This window comes from Sus scrofa, chromosome 11 (genome assembly GCF_000003025.6).
Source record: "Sus scrofa isolate TJ Tabasco breed Duroc chromosome 11, Sscrofa11.1, whole genome shotgun sequence".
NCBI lineage: Eukaryota > Metazoa > Chordata > Mammalia > Artiodactyla > Suidae > Sus > Sus scrofa.
In genome coordinates, this window is record NC_010453.5 from 1,478,772 (window position 1) to 1,497,660 (window position 18,889).

Sequence of the window (18,889 nt, forward strand, 5' to 3'; positions counted from 1 at the left end):
CACGTCCTTTCCATCTGCACCAGTGAGGCCCAGGGAGTGCTGAAGGGAACTGAACTGCAGGTGTGTAAACCTCCCCGAGTTCAAGGCTGGTAACCACGCCTTTTTCGCTGGTCTCAGTACTCTCACTGCTAATTCTGCCCCCACCATGACAGCTGGTTTCAGACCTCTCCCGTGTTCTGTGCGCTGCCCCCAGAACACTGGACACACAGAGAACACGCGATAATCACTGCAGTGACTGCGCCTCTAACCGCCCCGCCACTCGTCTACGGCTTTGCTTTCTCTCCCCTTAAAGTACTAACTCAAGGGGCATGTTTTAATTATATGGGTCCAAACTTTTATCCTAGTAATCAGAAAACTGAATTTTGCTAATATTTTCAAAACATTTTATACATGAGGCAGATACATTATCATTTGATGTATTATCAAATCGGTAGTAGTTGCAGGCAAACAGTGGTGAGCAAGACGAACACTAATTCCTACTAGAATGTCCTAAGGGCCTTGGCAGGTACCGAAGGGGTACAGATAGGACAGCAGAGGGAGGGGCAGAGTCTTGCCAGCAAATGCCGCAGCACTGGCACAGCCTTAGAAACAAGAGATGAGAGTGGCCTGCCGAACTAAAGAGGCTGAACACACACATGTGCGTTGTCAGCTTAGAGTCTCCACATTTACCACACCAAAGTTAATATACGGTCTACTAAGAGGTTCCGAAGGCAATCTATTCAGAAATACGTACAGGAATCTCTATATCTTTCAACAAATGTTGGCTCTTTCATACTAATATCTAAGTTGTTCATGACTAGTTAAAGAAATGCCTCTCACTGACACCTTAATCCTTTTTATATGGACAAATTCCTCTTTCCAAACTTCAACCAATGAAAAGGGGCCAGTTACACATCCATGCTGCCTCCTGACGAGACGGATGGTCTCTCGTCTCTGTCAGTGTCCGTGCTGTCCTCTACGTCGCAGCAACCTCACACTCGCCTGTCCTGACCTACCCTGAACATGACCAAGAAGTGCTCCAAACCCCGCCTCTCTTACCGCAAGATACGAAGCCTACTCCTCTACCTCGGGCCGCCATGTGCTATACACCCGCATTGCCTACAACCTGCAGGAGCCTAACACTTCCCAAGATTGGTGAGAAAAGTCACCTATTCCAGGAAGTGCCACTGTAAATAATGGTGGACTGGGCGGTTTGTCAGCCCTTCCAATTTTGGTTCAATATCCTCTCCGATGAACAAGAAAACACAGCAGAGGTGAAATTGAAGCTCCCTTTCCTGGGTTGATTTCTGAGCTTAAAGCTATCATATGCATTACAGAGCAGGAGTTTAGGAGGTCACTTACAAACCAATGACCTCCAGATGTGCCCACCACCACGACGCTCTAGAGTAGATGACGGGATATAAAACTGTCTAACAGCTCATCCACCAACACCCTCACACGTCAACCTGCTACTTCACAGCAGGGCGCCCCTGCCAGCACTAACGGCGCCTCTCCCTACCTCTCATACTCTGTTCACTGAGTACTCCGAGGTCAGCTGGAGGTCAGCATCTTTGCGGGTTCGAACCCCACCACGTCCCTTAGGCAACACACACAGGAAGGCCCCAGGCCACCATCTCTTACTGCTGGAGACGTGCACGTCCTCCCGGCCCGTCCTCCCGCCACCTCCAACGAAAGTACACAGTCAGGCACCTACTAAGTTGAGGACTCAGGGCAGAGACAGGACGCAGATGGCTCAGGGGCCAACGGTAGGGTAGCAAATGTTAACAGTAAGAGCTACCATGAATTAAACACACAGCATACATGGCCTCACATACATGGCCTCGCTCGACCTTCACAAGAACAAGAGACTTCACTTTTATCACCTTCATTTCACAAGAGAAGAAACCAAAGCCTGTCAAGGTTAACCGGCGTGGCTAGGTACGCGTGGCAAGAAAGCCGAGAGCAATGCAACCACCTCAACCGCTATCGTGCACCGGGCTCCTCTAAGAGATACGGCAATTTAGATTTTTTTTTTTTTTTTGGTCTTTTTAGGGCCACACCCAGGGCATATGGAGGTTCCCAGGCTAGAGGTGGAATCAAAACTGCAGCTGCCGGCCTACACCACAGCCACAGCATGTCAGGATCCGAGCTGCACCTGCGACCTACACCGCAGCTCACGACAGTGCCGGATCCTCAACCCTCTGAGTGAGGCCAGGGATGGAGCCCGTGTCCTCACGGGTGCTGACTGGGTTCGTTAACCACTGAGCCATGACAGGAACTCCTATCAATCTGGAAAGCAGAGAAAGCAGGGTGGGTAGTGACAGCCGAGGAAGTTTTCATAAAACGAGGAGGATTAAGGTTAGCCTCTAGAGAATAACAAAGAGTAGAGCTGGCGGTAGCCATCCTTCAGGCCTAGGCCAAGGGCTGTCCATTTCCTAAGTGATACCTATTACTTTCCTCATTTGATAAAATTTAAACTTAAGTGGCATGTTCTGAATATATTTCTTCGCTACAGCAAAATGTACACAGAGGGAAAAAAAGCATTGTTTTGAAATTGCTGGAGCTTTTCTAAGTTGAAGAACCAACAAATCAATTTTATTTAGGTCACCTTTATCATAATAAAGCTGAATTTAAAAGTATATTTTAAAGGACCACATATAATTGACGTTATATTTATGCTTAATTCACAGAATTTGTAAGATCAATTTGCCATATTTCTTTTTTTTTGAATTTGCCATATTTCATCTTTTATTTATCTATAAAGTTTTTTCTTGCTTTGCTTCACATGTACAAAACTATGCTCAAATCTCAGACTCACTGGATGGATTTAATTGTCAAGAATTAAAGCCTCCCCGCCCTTCCTGGAAGTGCACACCTCGTCTCAGGACTTAGTGAAGTGCAGGTTCTTTAGGTCCTGGTGCAAAAGGAATGCAGCAAGAGGCACAGTGACGGGTAAGAAGCAGAGCTCTTAATACAGGACCTTTGTGAGGGACGCAGGTGGGCAGGCCGAGGGCTCTGCCCAGAGAACTAAGCGGCTCCACTTTCATAATCCAAGCAAGAGCGGGGCGGGGAGATGTCGCAGGCAAACGGGGTGCGAGAGGACGGTCGTGTCCGGGGTCTCCCGCCGCGGGAGTGTCCTCGGCTTCGAGCAGGAAGGAATGCAAGAGCGAGCGGCAGGAGGGAGAGCAGGTGACTGGGAGACCCGTGTTCCATGGGCAGAAGGCGGTCGCTCAGATCCTGAAACATGGGCGGCGAGTCTCTGGGCGGGTGATTTCCCAGGCCAGCGACGGGGAGGACTATTCCAACTATTTCGGGGGTGGGTGGGTGGAGGCTTCCACGAACTGGGCCACTGCCCACGTCCTGGCCCTTCAGGGTCGGCCTGGCCCGGTGGGGGTGTCACTGAGCTAACGTATCACAAGGAGGGCACAGTGAGACGCAAGGTTCCCCCGAAGCCGTCTTCCAGCTCCTTGGGCCTGGTGGGTTCTAACCAGCGTGCTGTGTCCTCAAGGGCTCTGGGTTCTGGTAGAGGTTGTGCCGGCGCTCTGTCTTCCTGCCTCACCCCAGCCCTTTCCTTCCGTCTCCAGCTTTTACCTGCTCACGCCTGAGCATGGCTCCTCTTTTCGAACTTTCCTGTCGCCCCCTCCTTCCCTTACATGTCGCAGGCAGCTTTTTTGTTTGCTGCTACTGTTTTCACATTCCTTGAACTAACCCTATTATTTCAGGCCCCCGTTCTTCTCCCTAATCTCCTCTGTCCGCTTCTTACTCGGGCATACACACGGCTACCTGGGGCCAGCTGTACTTGGGAAGCTGGATTCGGGCAAAGACAATGGCTTACAGAGTTCGTACGCGCAGCTGCAGCGTCACTTTGGATGAAGAGGATGGGAGGAACAAAGGTCAGGAGACGAAAGTTCTGAGAGTGCCCACACACGGCCAAGTGCCCAGCTTAGCAATGCCCGTGGTGCTGCGCACCTGCTGGGAAAAAGCGCATGGGTCCATCTTCAAACATTTAACAACTGCTTTGTGTCCCTGTTCTGCAGACACAGAGGTGAACACAGTACGGCCTTTAAGGAGCAGCGGAGACACACAAACAACTCAGAGCGCCGGCTCCAAGGTCAACTGCCTGGGACTCAAATTCCAGTTCCATCACTTACTTGGTATGTGACCTTGGGCCCGTTACAGCTCTGAACCTCAGCTGACTTACGAACAATGACAAAACAGGAATCAAACGGCCTGGACTTAACCCCCAGCTCTATCACGCGGCCAAGTTTCTACTGTAACTTCGCCCTCAGCTAACGGATCTGTAAAATGCAGAGAGGGGTCCTACCGACTTCGAAGGGTCTTTAAAAAACACGCATTCAATGAAACAACACCCGTAAAGCCCCTGCCATAAGCCCGACACAGACGAAGTGCTCCAGAAGGCCAGCCATCACTATTAATGATTATTGTGATTTTAACAAATGCTCTAACAGAAGTAAGTAAAAAGTCTACGAGAAAGCAGCGAGGAGACCAGTTAATTGCCTTGTTAACTGGAAGACTTAGGAGAGGCAGCACAGGCCGGGGGACATGTGAACTGGACTGCCAAGGATAAGGAGGAGTTTGCCAAGACAAGGGACAACAGCAGAGCAAACTATACCAGAGTCAGTCCTGAGGTTTGGGCGGCAAACCCATGGCGCAGAGGGTCTCTGGGGAGCCTGGCAAAAATGACAACAAGAGCACATATACTCTACTAGAAAGGTCACCCTGGATACTGACATTTTCTTTTATTTACTTACTTATTGTCTTTTTAGGGCCGCACATGCTGCATATGGAGGTTCCCCGGCTCGGGGTTGAAGCAGAGCTGCAGCTGCCGGCCTACACCACAGCTACAGCAACAGCAGATCTGAGCTGTGTCTGTGACCTACACCATGGCTCATGGCAATGCGGGATCCTTAACCCACTGAGCGAGGTCAGGGATCGAACCTGTGTCCTCACGGATATGAGCTGGATCCTTTTCTGCTGAGCCACACTGGGAACTCCCAATGTTCTCTTTTAACTTATACAACAGGCACTGTATACGCAAAGCCACTGGAAGCTACAGGATGGCTGAATGTACAGGATGGCTCATATCAAGATTGGGGATTTACTCGGTTTAGGTATCAATGCAATAGACTTGGTTTTTAGTTTCAAAATCCCAGCACATTAAAACCATTACATTACAGACGCCAGAGTCAAGTATGCTCCTGGCAGAAAGGCGAGCCAAGAGCCCGACACTGACAGAGGAGGGGCAATCTGACCTGGCCACCGCGGTCTGGGCCAGTCAATGCTGTCGCGGCCACCAAACAGCCTCTAGGTCAACTCAGGGTGAAAACGCTCTTCAGTCACTTAGAAATGACTCATTATGCGGGGAACGTTCTGTTACAAGTGTAGGAAGATGTGTGATGTAGTTTAACTGTTTTTAATACAAATTTTGCATATAAAAGATGTTCGATGGCTTATGAAGGTAATTTTAGTTGTGTGGAATATTCACTCACAGGGCACAACTCACGTCCCACTGCTGTTGCATGAAGTCAGCATGACTCGCTCACCTACCACATACACCCGCTGTGTAGGATGTATGCTCTGTGGAAAGACCAGGGCCATGTCTCCATAAACTGAAAATGATCAGAACTGCGAGTAAAAGCAGAATGACTTTCAGAAAACACAAGCAGATGTAGGTGGGGCCTGTCGTAAATACTATACATCAAATAAAATTAGACCACGGGATGCAACTCTCTTCATCTTTGTTAACACACACTTTAAAAGAGCTCACCGCCAGTGTGCTCTCGGCCACAACGAGCTATCGCTTACAGGAAAAGCATCCACACAAGCAACCACTCAGTATGCCGACACGGAGGCTTCGGGGTTTCTGGATGTCAAGAGGAATCTGACTGCTTTCTCCGTGGGCTACATCGATTCCTTTCAAAGGTAAAAGGTATCATAAGGCAAACTACAGTTCTAGGCCATTTATTTAGGATATAAATTTCAGTACAAATGTTACCCTTCACGTCTAGAATCTTTTGAGCCTGGAGGGCTGTTTCAAGGGTGTGGTGAGAGCATGAGCACTGCAAGAAGATGGAACCTCCAGGTTTTGCAGGCTCTGCTACGAAAACCAAGCTTTCTCGATTTCTGCTCTAGGCTCTCACTCTATATAACAACCCATTTGAAAATGACATCTGGGAAGGCCCTTCTCCACGCTAAAAAGATGACAGAACGTACCTTCCCGAAAGAGTTAACACTTAATATAATCAGAGGGCCACTGGAGTTTTCACTGTAGCTCAGCGGGTTGAGAACCCGACTACTATCTATGAGGATGTGGGTTGGATCTCTGGCCTTGCTCAGTGGGTTAAGGATCCAGTGTCGCCATGAGCATGGTATAGGCTGCAGAGGCGGCTCAGGTCTGGTGTTGCTGTGGCTGAGGGGTAGGCCGGCAGCTGCAGTGCTGATTTGACCCCTAGCCTAGGAACTTACACCTGATGCAGGTGTGGCCCTAAAAAGAAAAAGTGTCATTAGAAAAACAAACAAACAAAACAAAACAAACAAACAAAAAAAACACAAATTGATGAGAAAGCAGTAAGTCAAATTTCTTAAAAATCTCTGTCCCGCAACCTGACAAAGAAGCAGAACCCAAACCAGAAAGTGAGCACAGCCATGCTGACGCTGGCTCCTAACCTCCCATCTAACTTGTCCTCCCCTAACTTGTCATGCAGGTGTTGATAACTTGGACCCAGGACAATACTGGGAATGAAAGCTAGTTTCTTCCTCCAGAGTGTAACGCAGTGGGAGACCTTGCTGTGACAGCTGCTGCGTCTGGCTGCGGGCACCGCCCAACTCCGGGCAGCACTCACACCTGATCCTCACACAGCTGCCAAGCAAATGGCCAGAAGGGCACTGTGCAGGGGGTACCAGGCTGCCACCGAGCCCCCGAGTGCAGGGACCACGCAGCCACACAAGAGTATGGAGAGCCCCCATCGCTCGCTGTGCCAGCTCCTGTCCCAGGAAGGACCAGCACCGACTAGGGCCGGGGAGGCGGCAGAGGAAAAGCGTGCATGCGTGACCACGCTGACCCAACACCTGTCCCCGCACAGGAGGGTGCGTCTCTAAAGAGGCAGCACCCCAGGTGGGGCACAGAGGGACAGCGGAAGGCCCCCCCATGGGACGGGATAACCCCCAGCCTGGCTGGAAGGTGAACATCCAGAGGAGACGGAGGACACAGCCGCGCTCCTGCTCCAGTCCCAGGCACTGAATGATCCACAGTCCACACAAACTGTTAACATCCTGCTCTTGAGCTAATATTTCTCTTTTTCCTCATTTTTTTATTTTTATGGCTGCACCTGTGGCATATGGAAGTTCCCAGACTAGAAGATGAATCAGAGCTGCAACTGCTGGCCTATGCCACAGTCACAGCCACAGCCACACTGGATCCGAGCCACGTCTATGACCTACAGTGCAGCTTGCAGCACTGACGGATCCTGAACACACTGAGTGAGGCCAGGGATAGCACCCGCATCCTCATGGACACTAGTCCGGTTCGTAACCTGCTGAACCACAGCAGGAACTCCTCAGCTAATATTCTGATGTGAAGATAAAGAGAGCTCAATTCAAGATGGAACAGGGCCAAAGTTATACATTTGTGTTGTTTTTTGCAAATAACATATCCAGCTAGAACGTCTGTTTAAAACCTGATGTTGGGCCTATACACATTCTGTGGAAGATAAAGAGCAATGGGAGGCAACAATGGAAACCAAATTCTGAAAGAAGTCAGAAAAATACATCATTGGAAACAAAGGATGCAACAGACTTAAAACAGCAGAGAGCAAAGATAAGATGTAAGATGACAGGAGCTTTGGACAGGGGGCGGCCGAGCTACATAAAAGAAACAGAGGAGAAAAATGCCACCATAAAATTAAAGATCCTTAGGAAACAGGAGAGACGAGGACCAACACTGTAGAAAATACACAAACTATGATGGGAAAAAATCACATAGAAGGCAGAAGAAAAAGCACAGAGAAAAGTAATCAGGACAAGAATATCCACATGCGTGACAAACGCCAAGGGTCTGACAGGTGAAAACCACTGCACTTGAAGACGAGAAAGAGCAAACCAAGCATCTACTTCAAAAACAGGAGGGAAAAGTTCACCGAAGCATCGAAGCCCTGACTGGACCCCTGCCTGCCGCTGCCCTGGGTGAGTCCAGTCCCTGGTGTGAATGACCCTAGAAGACCCCAGCGGAGATGCAGCAGCTTTAGTTCTCTCAGAAAACCTCAACAAGGCAGACGGCCGGCAAGGCACATGAGGTTAGAACCCGGGCGCCCTTACTGCTACATAAACGTCTTAAAAGCTGTCCTCCGAGGAGTTAACACACAAACATGACACAGCAAAGGGCTAGGTAAGATTTCTAAGGTTGTCCTTTTTTAAAAATTATTATTTTTTGTCTTTTCCAGGGCCGCACCTGCGTCATACGGAGGTTCCCAGGCTAGGGGTTGAATCAGAGCTGCAGCCGCAGCCGCCGGCCTACACCACAGTCAGAGCAACGCGGGATCCGAGCTGTGTCTTCGACCTACACCATAGCTCACGGCAACACTGGATCCTTAACCCACTGAGTGAGGCCAAGGATCAAACTTGCAACATTGGGAGTTCCCGTCGTGGCGCAGTGGTTAACGAATCCGACTAGGAGCCATGAGGTTGCGGGTTCGGTCCCTGCCCTTGCTCAGTGGGTTAACGATCCGGCGTTGCCGTGAGCTGTGGTGTAGGTTGCAGACGCGGCTCGGATCCCGCATTGCTGTGGCTCTGGCATAGGCTGGTGGCTACAGCTCCGATTCAACCCCTGGCCTGGGAACCTCCATATGCCGCGGGAGCGGCCCAAGAAATAGCAAAAAAAAAAAAAAACAAAAAAACAAAAAAAAAACCTCGCAACCTCATGCTTTCTGGTCGGATTTGTTAACCACGGAGCCACAACAGGAACCTCCCCCCCTTTTTTAAATGGCCGCACCTGTGGCACATGGACGTTCCTGGACCAGGGACTGAATGTGAGCGGAAGCTCTGACCTATGGCCTAGCTGCAGCAATGCCGATCCTTTAACCCACTGCACTGGGCTGGGACTCGAACCCGCGCCTCCCCAGTGACCCCAGCTGCGACAGCTGGATTCCTAACCCACGGTGCCGCAGCAGGATCTCCTCTAAGGTTATTCTTAAAACACACACCCCACCCTTGTAATATCACGCGAGGAAATGGAAGCAGCGTAAGGGGCGACGTAGTCAAGCTTTAGCCAGAAAGGCTGGAGAGCGTTTTCCCCCCTTTACCCTAACTCACTTATTGCAGCTCAAAGAACTCCCCCAGTAGGAATGGACTGAGAGGCACCCATCTTAGCCTTTACCTGAATGAGACCTCAGAGAGACGTCAACTCCGTTGGCCAGCACACCCCTGACGCACAAACCAGCAGCCTGGTGGGGAAGCAGCCCCGCAGGCAGAAGAGGGCCGCCTGGAGATCAAAGGGCTGCGGAGGGCCTGCTGGGGGCTGAGCTCGAGCCCCAGCCCCGGGAGCGGGGACGAGCTCCTCTGGGTACCACAGGGACCTTGCGTCTCAAACCTGCATCTAAAGCCAGACCGATGGGAAGGAGGCGCAGAATAAATGCGGGATCGGGGGCTGCACGCAGCATGCGAGAACCATCCACCTGGTTCTGGTTAAGTGTAAATGCTCCATGGTTCTCGAGGCTTACTTGCAATGCAGTAAAAAATGTGACAAAGGACTTAAGCGCAATGAGTGAGGTGGACTGGGTTAAAGAGGTCCCTGAAAGCTGATGACTTCTGCTGAGCCATTTCCCCGGTTTACTGCCTTTAAAGCAACAGGTGCTTCGCCATTCCGTCTCTACTTTTATCCATGAACTGACAGACGGGAAAGAGTTTCCTTCTTTGTGGAACACTCTTTGCTCTCCACATTTCTCAGGAAGAAAGTGGGAAAAGAACAGGCTTTCCAACAATGCTTTCAATATGTCCAACATATATACATTGCATTAGGCAAAATGCAGTAAAAACTTATTCCTCTGGGGTCTTTATTTTGGAATTTGGAATAATCTGGATGAAAAGGAGTTGTTTTGTTGTCTGTGGACTTTCTATGGTGTAATTAAAGAATATCTTTTCTTCTTGAAGAAAACTTTACAACTGGACATTTTCACTCACTAGGCAGACTTTTCCATTTCACTCTCAATCAGGGATATTTTACTGTGCGTGAAACAAAATACTACTAGACTAAATTAGAAGTAGTCACGGTGTAAGCTGTGCTTCAAGCTAAACTCTACAGAATGACGGAGCATTACCGAGGGAGACAAAGGCATTCCTAGGAGACCTGGGAGCTCGGGGACCTAGTCTCTGTGACTCATGAACACTGTCTGGGGCTAGCGACAGAAGAAAGCGAGCGTGGTTTCCCTAAAGGAGTGTGGTCAAGCGGAACGACACGTAGCAGCACCAGAGCATCACTGTAAGGCGTCTGCAGAGGAGTGGCCAGTCAGGGACGCTGACGAGCAAAGAGAGAGGCACCTGGGAGCTCCCGGCGTGGCTCAGTGGAGACGAATCCGACTAGGAACCATGAGATTTCAGGTTCGAGCCCTGCTTCGCTCAGTGGGTTAAGGATCTGGGTAAGGTTGCCATGAACTGTGGTGTAGGTCACAGATGCCGCTCAGATCCTGCGCTGCTGTGGCTGTGATGTAGGCTGGCAGCTGCAGCTCTGATTCAACCTCTAGCCTGGGAACCTCTATATGCCTCAGGTGCGGCCCTAAAATAAAAAAAAAAAAAAAATTTAAAAAAAAAGGGAGTTCCTGATCGTGGCGCAGTGGTTAATGAATCCGACTAGGAACCATGAGGTTGCGGGTTCGGTCCCTGCCCTTGCTCAGTGGGTTAAGGATCTGGCGTTGCCGTGAGCTGTGGTGTAGGTTGCAGATGCGGCTCGGATCCTGTGTTGCTGTGGCTCTGGCGTAGGCTGGTGGCTGCAGCTCTGATTCGACCCCTAGCCTGGGAACCTCCATATGCCGCGGGAGTGGCCCAAGAAATAGCAAAAACACAAAAAGACAAAAAAAAAAAAAGAAAGAAAGAGAGGAGCACTCTCCTGGTACCTGCCCCTCCCTGTGGGACCCCCTGAAAAGAAAGCTCGCTGCCCCTATTTCCATGACTACCTTCCAGCATGCACATCATAACTGGGTAAGTTTTGTTTTTGCTCTAAACAAAAAGTTTAAATTAGGTTCCAGATGATTAAAAAAAAAGACTAGAGCCCTAACTTCAAGGCTCAGTATCTTCCTGAAGCTTCATCGTATCACTGTTGCACCACCAAATAAAGCTTCCCCTGAGAAACCGCGGCAGTGCTTTAGCTAAAAGCGCCAGGCCCAGAAGGTAAATGCTACCCTGCTACAACTGTACGGAGATAAAGTGACACGGGAAAGACAGCTCCTTTTTGCTGAGCAGAAGTGCAGAAGAAGCAGCCTCAAAGTCCCACAACGATAAATCCCAATCTCTTGAGTTGTTTCCAATGTTATGTATATATTTTTTGTATTATGGCCACACCTGCGGCCACACTGGATCCTTTAACCCACGGAGCCAGGCCAGGAATCGAACCCATGCCTCTACAGCAACCTGAGCTGCTGCCAGTCGGATTCTTAACCCACCGTGCCAAGGTTGGGAACGCCTCGATGACAAACCATGACACTTTTGACTTCTTTCTTTTCAAAATGGTATGTCCACGGGCCCCAATGTTCACAGCAGCACACTTCACAACAGCAAAAACATGGAAGCAACCCATGTGTCCATCGACAGAGGAATAGATAAAGGTGTGTGTGTGTGTGTGTGTAAAATGGAATATTACTTGGCCATAAGAGAGAATGAAATACTGCCATTTGCAGCAAAATGGATGGACCGAGGGATTATCATACTAACTGAAGAAAGCCAGAGAAAGACAAATACCGGTATTATATCACTTATATGTGGCTCTAAAGAATAACACAAATTGGCTTATTTACAAAACAGACTCACAGACAAAGATAACAAACTTATGGTTACCAAAGGGGCAAGGATAAGTTAGGAGTTTGGGATTAGCAGATATATATCACTACATCTAAAATAAACAGCAAGGATGTACCGCAGAGCAGAGGGAATTAAGAAGAGGGAGGGGAGAGAGAGGCACCAGATTAGCATTTTTTAATTATTCTGTAATTAAATTTATTTATTTGTTTGTTCATTTATTTTTAAGGCCGCACCCGCAGCACATGGAAGTTCCCAGACTAGGGGTCAAATGGGAGCTGCAGCCGCAGGCCTACGCCCGAGCCACAGCAGCAGGATCCGAGCCTAGTCTGTGGCCTACAGCACAGCTCACAGCAACACCCGATCCTGAGCCCACCGAGAAAGGCCAGGGAGCGAACCTGCATCCTCATGGATGTTAGTCAGATTCGTTAACTGCTGAGCCATGACGGGAACTCCTATAGAGTTAAATTTAAATAGAAGACTACTAACAGATCTGGTATCAGTAAACGTATCTGGATTGTGATCTTGGGCAGCCGAGAAGAACAGAACATAACAAGGTAGCTTTTGCAATAGAAGCTATGACTAATTTCAGGAACCTCGCACACCCATGCTAAAAGGTCTCCTCAAAACTGAAAACCTCAAGTAAGCCAGGGGAAGCGCTGTCAAAGGGCTGAGTCGTGGGCAAAGGCTCCACGAGGGCCAGGGACACCCTACAAGACACACGGTACACAGCAAAGACGGGCTGGACTAAAGCAGCGCGTGGCCTCCCTCCCGCCCCGTCTCGGGAACAGGTGCGGGCGGCAGCGGCTCGGGCCTTCCTGCTCGGGGCTCCGGAGGGCGGTGACTCACTCACAGGGCATTCTGCGCCGCCTCCCCCAGGCCCCCGTCTCTGGGATCCACTCAGGCGGCTCAATCCCGACCCCCAGCAAGGCTGCCCCTGCACACGCCTCCTCGGTTTACAGGAAGCGCACAGGGAAGACGGCCTTTAGTTTTGGCCACACCCACGGCACACAGAAGTGCCAGGGCCAGGGCCTGACCCCCGCCACAGCAGTGACAACCCGGGATCCTTAAGCTGCTGAGCCGCCAGGGAACTCTGAGGTTGGCTTTTTAAAGCTTGTGGCTCAATACGGAAGGCAGTTTGCATCTCGAGGACCAAGTCCCTCAGACCCCAAACCCTAATTTTACACAAAATCTGCCTAAAGATTGGACTTTGGGGGTTAAAAAAAACCCCAACGAAATAACCAAAGAGCAACGTGTTGCTTGCATGCAAACAGAACTTTTAGCCAAACGGAAAATAAAACAGGTTTTGGGGAAACCTTCAGGTAAGTGGGACAATAAGAGCGTAAAGAGAAGAAAGTGGGAGCCGCGCTCTTGGACCACGGGGCTTGCTTGCTGCCGGGAGGGAGAGGCTGCGGCATCCGACCCGTGGATGAGGAGGTAAACTGGATGGGCTAGTCCAACAGGGCCGGGCCAAGGTACTGGGCTAGAAAAGAGAAGCTGCGGTCAGAGCGGGAGGGAAGAGTGGATACCGCCAAGGAAAGTGAGTATCACAAACTGTCTCATGTGAGGACAACAGCACCCCAACCCTAAAAGCAATGCAGTGACGGGATCCAAACAGCAAACCTGAAAACGATTTTAGACATAACACCTGAAATATTTCATAAGACAGAGAAGGCCACATACTAAGAATCCAGAAGGGACAAGGCAGGCAACCTAAACATTCAGAGCAGAGGCTCTCGGTGCCACGCGGCACAGTCGCGCTTCCTGGTGTCCGCGACTCCTGGAAATCCTGCGTGAAAACAGTGTGTGAGCTTTTTGGGAGAGAGGACATGACTGTTTCCACATTCCCGGACAGAGTCACAACCTACTCAAGAGTAAATGACAAAGATGAATCAGCACACGTGAGTGACAGTACAGTAAAATATAATAATGATTAGTAAAACCACCAGAAAGCTCCTATTTTAAGTACTTCCCATGTTACAATACAGAATAGAGTGAATTAGTTTTAAATAACGAAGAAAAACATGAGACGCCATCCGTTCTCAACATGTGGTTGCAGAGGATTCTTAAAATTGAAAAGAAAAAAGTTTTCTCCAGCTGGTGTAAGAATAAAAGGAGAAAACTCTTGATTTCCAGTCCTTATATTTTCCACCAGGTGAATGCAGATTCATTCAAGAACACACGATTGCTACGTAGCCACAGAAAAGCAAAGTACTAGAGGACCTCATTGTTGTATTAAAAAACTTGAAGAAAAGCTTGGCCTTATGTCTTCTGTGTCTATCTGCACAATTCTGATTTTTCTATCACTTTACTGTTTCACTGACATGGGCTAAAGCCACGTAGGTTGCCTTCCCCAAACCAGGCGCTACTCTACACAAGGAAGCAGTGACCACACTAAGCCCGGTCAGTACCCATGGCTTTTAACAGAGAAGCAACTCATCAGAAATACGGGTGAGGAGACGAGAGAGCAAGAAGACGGGGCGTGGGCAGCTCTCCTTGAGAACTGACCTCTCACCCGCCACAGTTACTTCTTCACTTCAGGGCCATTAACTTTACCTTTTCATAAAAACCTTCCCACTCGAGACCCAACACCTACAACTTTCACACTAACTAGTCTTTTCAAGTCACAGTAGAGGGAAAGATGGTTTTTGCATGTTTTTTCCCCCTTTCCGTCAATTTTCTATAATACACACAAATTTTAATAAGAAAAAAAGCTAACATAAGCAACTTTAAGGATTAAGAAATAGCCAACAGCTATTTCCTAGGAAGTTCCTAAACTTCCCTGCTAATATATTTCAAGAAATTTCAATAACCATAATAAAACAGCATTTCTTTAGTGTTTTAAAAAGCAATCTTTTCATGAGTGTAATTTAAGATGGATTTAATGTCTGCCTAATATAGTTTGTATATTTTTTATTTTGTATAATAAAATGCAAACTCCAATTTAAAAAAAAACTTGCAGTATTAGATTAGGTCAAGCTTCAATTACAAATAAAATATGGTTAGCATTAAGTTTTTAAAAAAGAAAAGCGTGTCTCTGGCTCACAGTGCAACACTGATTGCCTCTTTCTATTGCAATAGTCCCCTGGTGAAATTGAAATGTTTCCTTGTGCTTATTCTTTCCCGGCTCCTCATTAAATAAAGTACCTTACTCGGTAAAGTCCCCACTGGAGGAGACAAGCCTTTCACCTCACACTGCAATGCAAGCGGGACTGTAACTGGAAGTGTCCAGCTCGGTGGTCACTGCTTCTCCTCTGCAGCCACAGCCTTGGGGCGCCCACTGAAGCAACGCAGCATCCAGAGCTGTGTGTACAACAGGAGCCAGCTCCTGGCCCTGGCGACTTTGATCCTGGAGCAATTTCAAGCACTCCAGAACTCCCAGGAAGCCCGCAGGGATCTGCTTCTGATGTGAGCTGGGTCTTAATCGGTCAATTTCGAGCACATTTAAACCGAACAAGATTTTGTCTTTAAAACACTTAACAGTGTGATTTAATCTCTAGGTATTTAGGCACTGCACAGATTCAAAAACACAGAAACCAACCCACTTTGGTATAACCTTCTAATTGTGTATACTAGCAAATGAGAAAAACGACTGATACTCCCAAAAAGCAGATATATGAAGTCAATCATATTTTGCTTGGGAATACCCAGAACAATTTGCAAAAACATCAGTTTTAAAAATGGCTTTGTATTTCCAGGGCTCATGCCAGGGCAGCGATGAGGTCTGGGAAGGAGACGCCTGGGACTAAGCCGTGTAACAGGAAGCAGTGAAGCTGTAGAGTTGCTGAGTTGCTGGTGCTGAATGCATCAACCACACAACAGACACACGGATAAACTTAAGGTTTTATGAGGCTCTATTTCTTTCCTTTTTTTTTTGGCTGCTCCTATGGCACACGGAAGTTCCTAGACCAGGGATCGAACCCACACCACAGCAGTGACAATGGATGCTTAACTGCTAGGCCAGCAGGGAATTCCCTAAGGCCGTATTTCTTAATAAACAGTAATCACAACTTTTATTCTACATACCACACACCCATGGAACATTCGCAGATGTCAATGGAAATTTTCTATATGGACCAGCCTGCACTTAAATATAGGATTCCTTAAGTAGTATTTCCAGATTGAAATTATTTATAATCTGAAAAATTTAACAACTTTTTTGGAGAGCAAATTACCAACAATATATTTGCTACAGTTTACTTTACCAAATATTTGCCACTCTTTAACCTGTAATTTTTAAATTCATATACTGCTACTTTGGTGGCTTCGGGTATGTGTATGCACTGCTGTAATTCATAAAACCCTGAAACTCACAGTAAGAAAAGCATTAACTGGAATACATTATCCGCCAGAACATATGTTTTATTGAATAAGAGTAAATAGCAATTTACTCAGGTTCAGCTAAATAAGTATAATTGCAAAAGAACAGATTAAAAAATGCCTCTGCTCTTACATTACGATGTTTTTCTTCCTTTCTTGGTCTCGCTCCCTGAAAAGCACCTCCACAGACTTACAGTAGGAAAATATAAATACTGTCCTATCACAGGAGGAAGAAAGTCAGACAGCCTCTCATTCATGCAGGACAAATAGCTGTGCCAAAAGCACAAATTACACCTAATTACAGGGTATAACTTTTTCATCTTTCTTTCCATAATCTGGCCATTTAACACTTTGATTTTTGACTTCCATTTGGGTTTATTAACATCAAAGCTTTGTCATCACTTATCTGTTTCCAGAGACATTTTTACCTGAGGCAATAAAGCACACAGCTGCTTTGCATTCTTGCTTTACTGTTGCAGGAACACTTTAGTCTTCATTAGGCTTACAGTGTTTCATGGTTATTAAACCTCTGTGCGTTGCTATAAAGTTCACTGCCCTTGGCACACCAATTTCAAACGTACTACCATTAAACCCAATGCACTCACACAACTATACTCCAACCCAGGGAGACGCCAACGGATCCTAGTTTTACCCTTGCTAATGTCTTATTAATGTCCTTTACCCCCATTTTCACAAAAACGACACCCACAAATATAGCTAGACAACTTACAATGAAAGAGAGCAATGACAATTCAATTTTCATGAATTGTTTAGGGCTTTTTTTGGGGCTGGGGGGCGGCTGCAAAGCTGCTGCAGTGACAACGCCCAATCCTTTAACCTGCTGAGCCACCAGAGACCTCCAATCGTTTAGGGCTCTTACAGTGAATTAAAATAGCTCCATCTCATTCATCACATTATTAGAGTTTTTACAGTAGCCGTTGATATCCAACAGAAAAGAAGTCCTACACCCAATGACACTGCCAAAGCATCTCTCAAGTTAACCGACTTCTGCGAGGCCACTTCAACACGACATACACATGCCGCGCTTTATTTACTCAAAATCTGTGACCATTTAGGTCAGGCTGCACTCACGGAGTATAAAATGAGTTTAAAATATGAATTGAGGAGTTCCCGTCGTGGTTCAGCGGTTATCGAATCTACCCCTGGCCTTGCTCAGTGGGTTAAGGATCCAGTGTTGCTGTGGGCTGTGGTGTAGATCGCAGACGCGGCTCAGATTTGGCATTGCTGTGGCTCCAGCGTCAAAGGCCAGCGGCTACACCTCCGATTAGACCCCTAGCCTGGGAACCTCCATGCCGCAGGTGCGGCCCTAAAAAGCAAAAAGCAAAAGCAAAAAAAAAAGCAATATATTATTCATATTAAACTCATAATACTAAGGCTTCTTAAGAATAATTTATTGGAGAATATGATCCAGCTACATTGGAAAACCGCAGCAGAGGCAAGCTAGTAAGAGGTTTGGGGCCGTGGGCCCCGTAGTTCCGGTGACTGCTGTTTCTAAGCTCTCCCGTTTCCCGTCTCCCCCACCTCCACGGGCGTCCTCCCCAGCACCGCAGCTTCCCTGCTCTACCTCCTGTTTTCCAGGGCAGCTCACCATCAGGTCCCCCGTCTACGGCCAGCTGCTAGGGTTACCCATGCCCTCTGCTTCCACTCCTGTTAGGATGGAGGAGGGAAACCTGGTTGGTCCCACAGCCCCACCTTTCTTTCTACCTGGCATCTGACTCCAGGTGACCTCCTGCCTCAAAGACTTCAACCGCCCCCACGGGGCGGTACCGACCTCCGTCCCGGGTTACATCCTCTCCCGGTGTTCAGACGCCCTCTACTGTCTCGAATCTTAAGACAGCAACGTCTGTCCTCAGTCTCATTTCTCTTGCTCAGTCTCTTTTAAGAGCCTTTACAACAACACCTCTAGAAAAAAGCATCTCTCTTCACTTTCTTGCTCCCTGACTTCACAGTCTTTCTCAATAATTCCACCTCAGTCTGTGCCCACTATTTCACTGGCATGCTTTTTGTCAAGGCCACCAACTCCCCTACTGCCACACCCAAAGCTCAGCTGTCTGTCCTCACCCTCCTCACCTTAAGCAACAGACTTAAGTGACCTACAGATTCGAGGCACTCCTTACCAAAATCCCAATCGCATTCTTTATGGAAACAGGAAAAAAAAAAAAATCCTAAAATCCCTCAGGGAACCACAAAAGTCCCTGAAAGGCAAAGCCACCCTGAATAAGAAGGCCAACCCTGGAGACCCCACACTTTCTGATTTCCAAGTCTACTATAAAGCTCCAGTAATAAAGCCAGAAGCAGCAGGTACCTAAAAGCATGGTGCTGGCATAAAAACAGATATATAGACCAATGAAACTGAAAAAGAGCCCAGCGGATACTCATGCACTTACAGTGAGCGCATCTTCAACAAGGGAGCCACGAACGTGCGAAGGGGAAAGGGCAGGCTCCTCAATAAACGGTGTTGGGAAACGGGACGGCCACGTGCAGAAGAATGGACTGGCCCCCTAGCTCACGTTTCTACAAAAACTAACTCACAGCGGGTAAATCTGCA

At 48.0% G+C, this 18,889-nt stretch overlaps 1 protein-coding gene across 3 annotated transcripts in view; it reads right to left on the reverse strand.

Moving 5' to 3' along the window:
• Positions 1 to 18,889, reverse strand: part of MICU2 (mitochondrial calcium uptake 2) — a 79,243-nt gene that overhangs the window by 57,603 nt on the left and 2,751 nt on the right. The gene's annotated exons all lie outside the window — the stretch shown is intronic.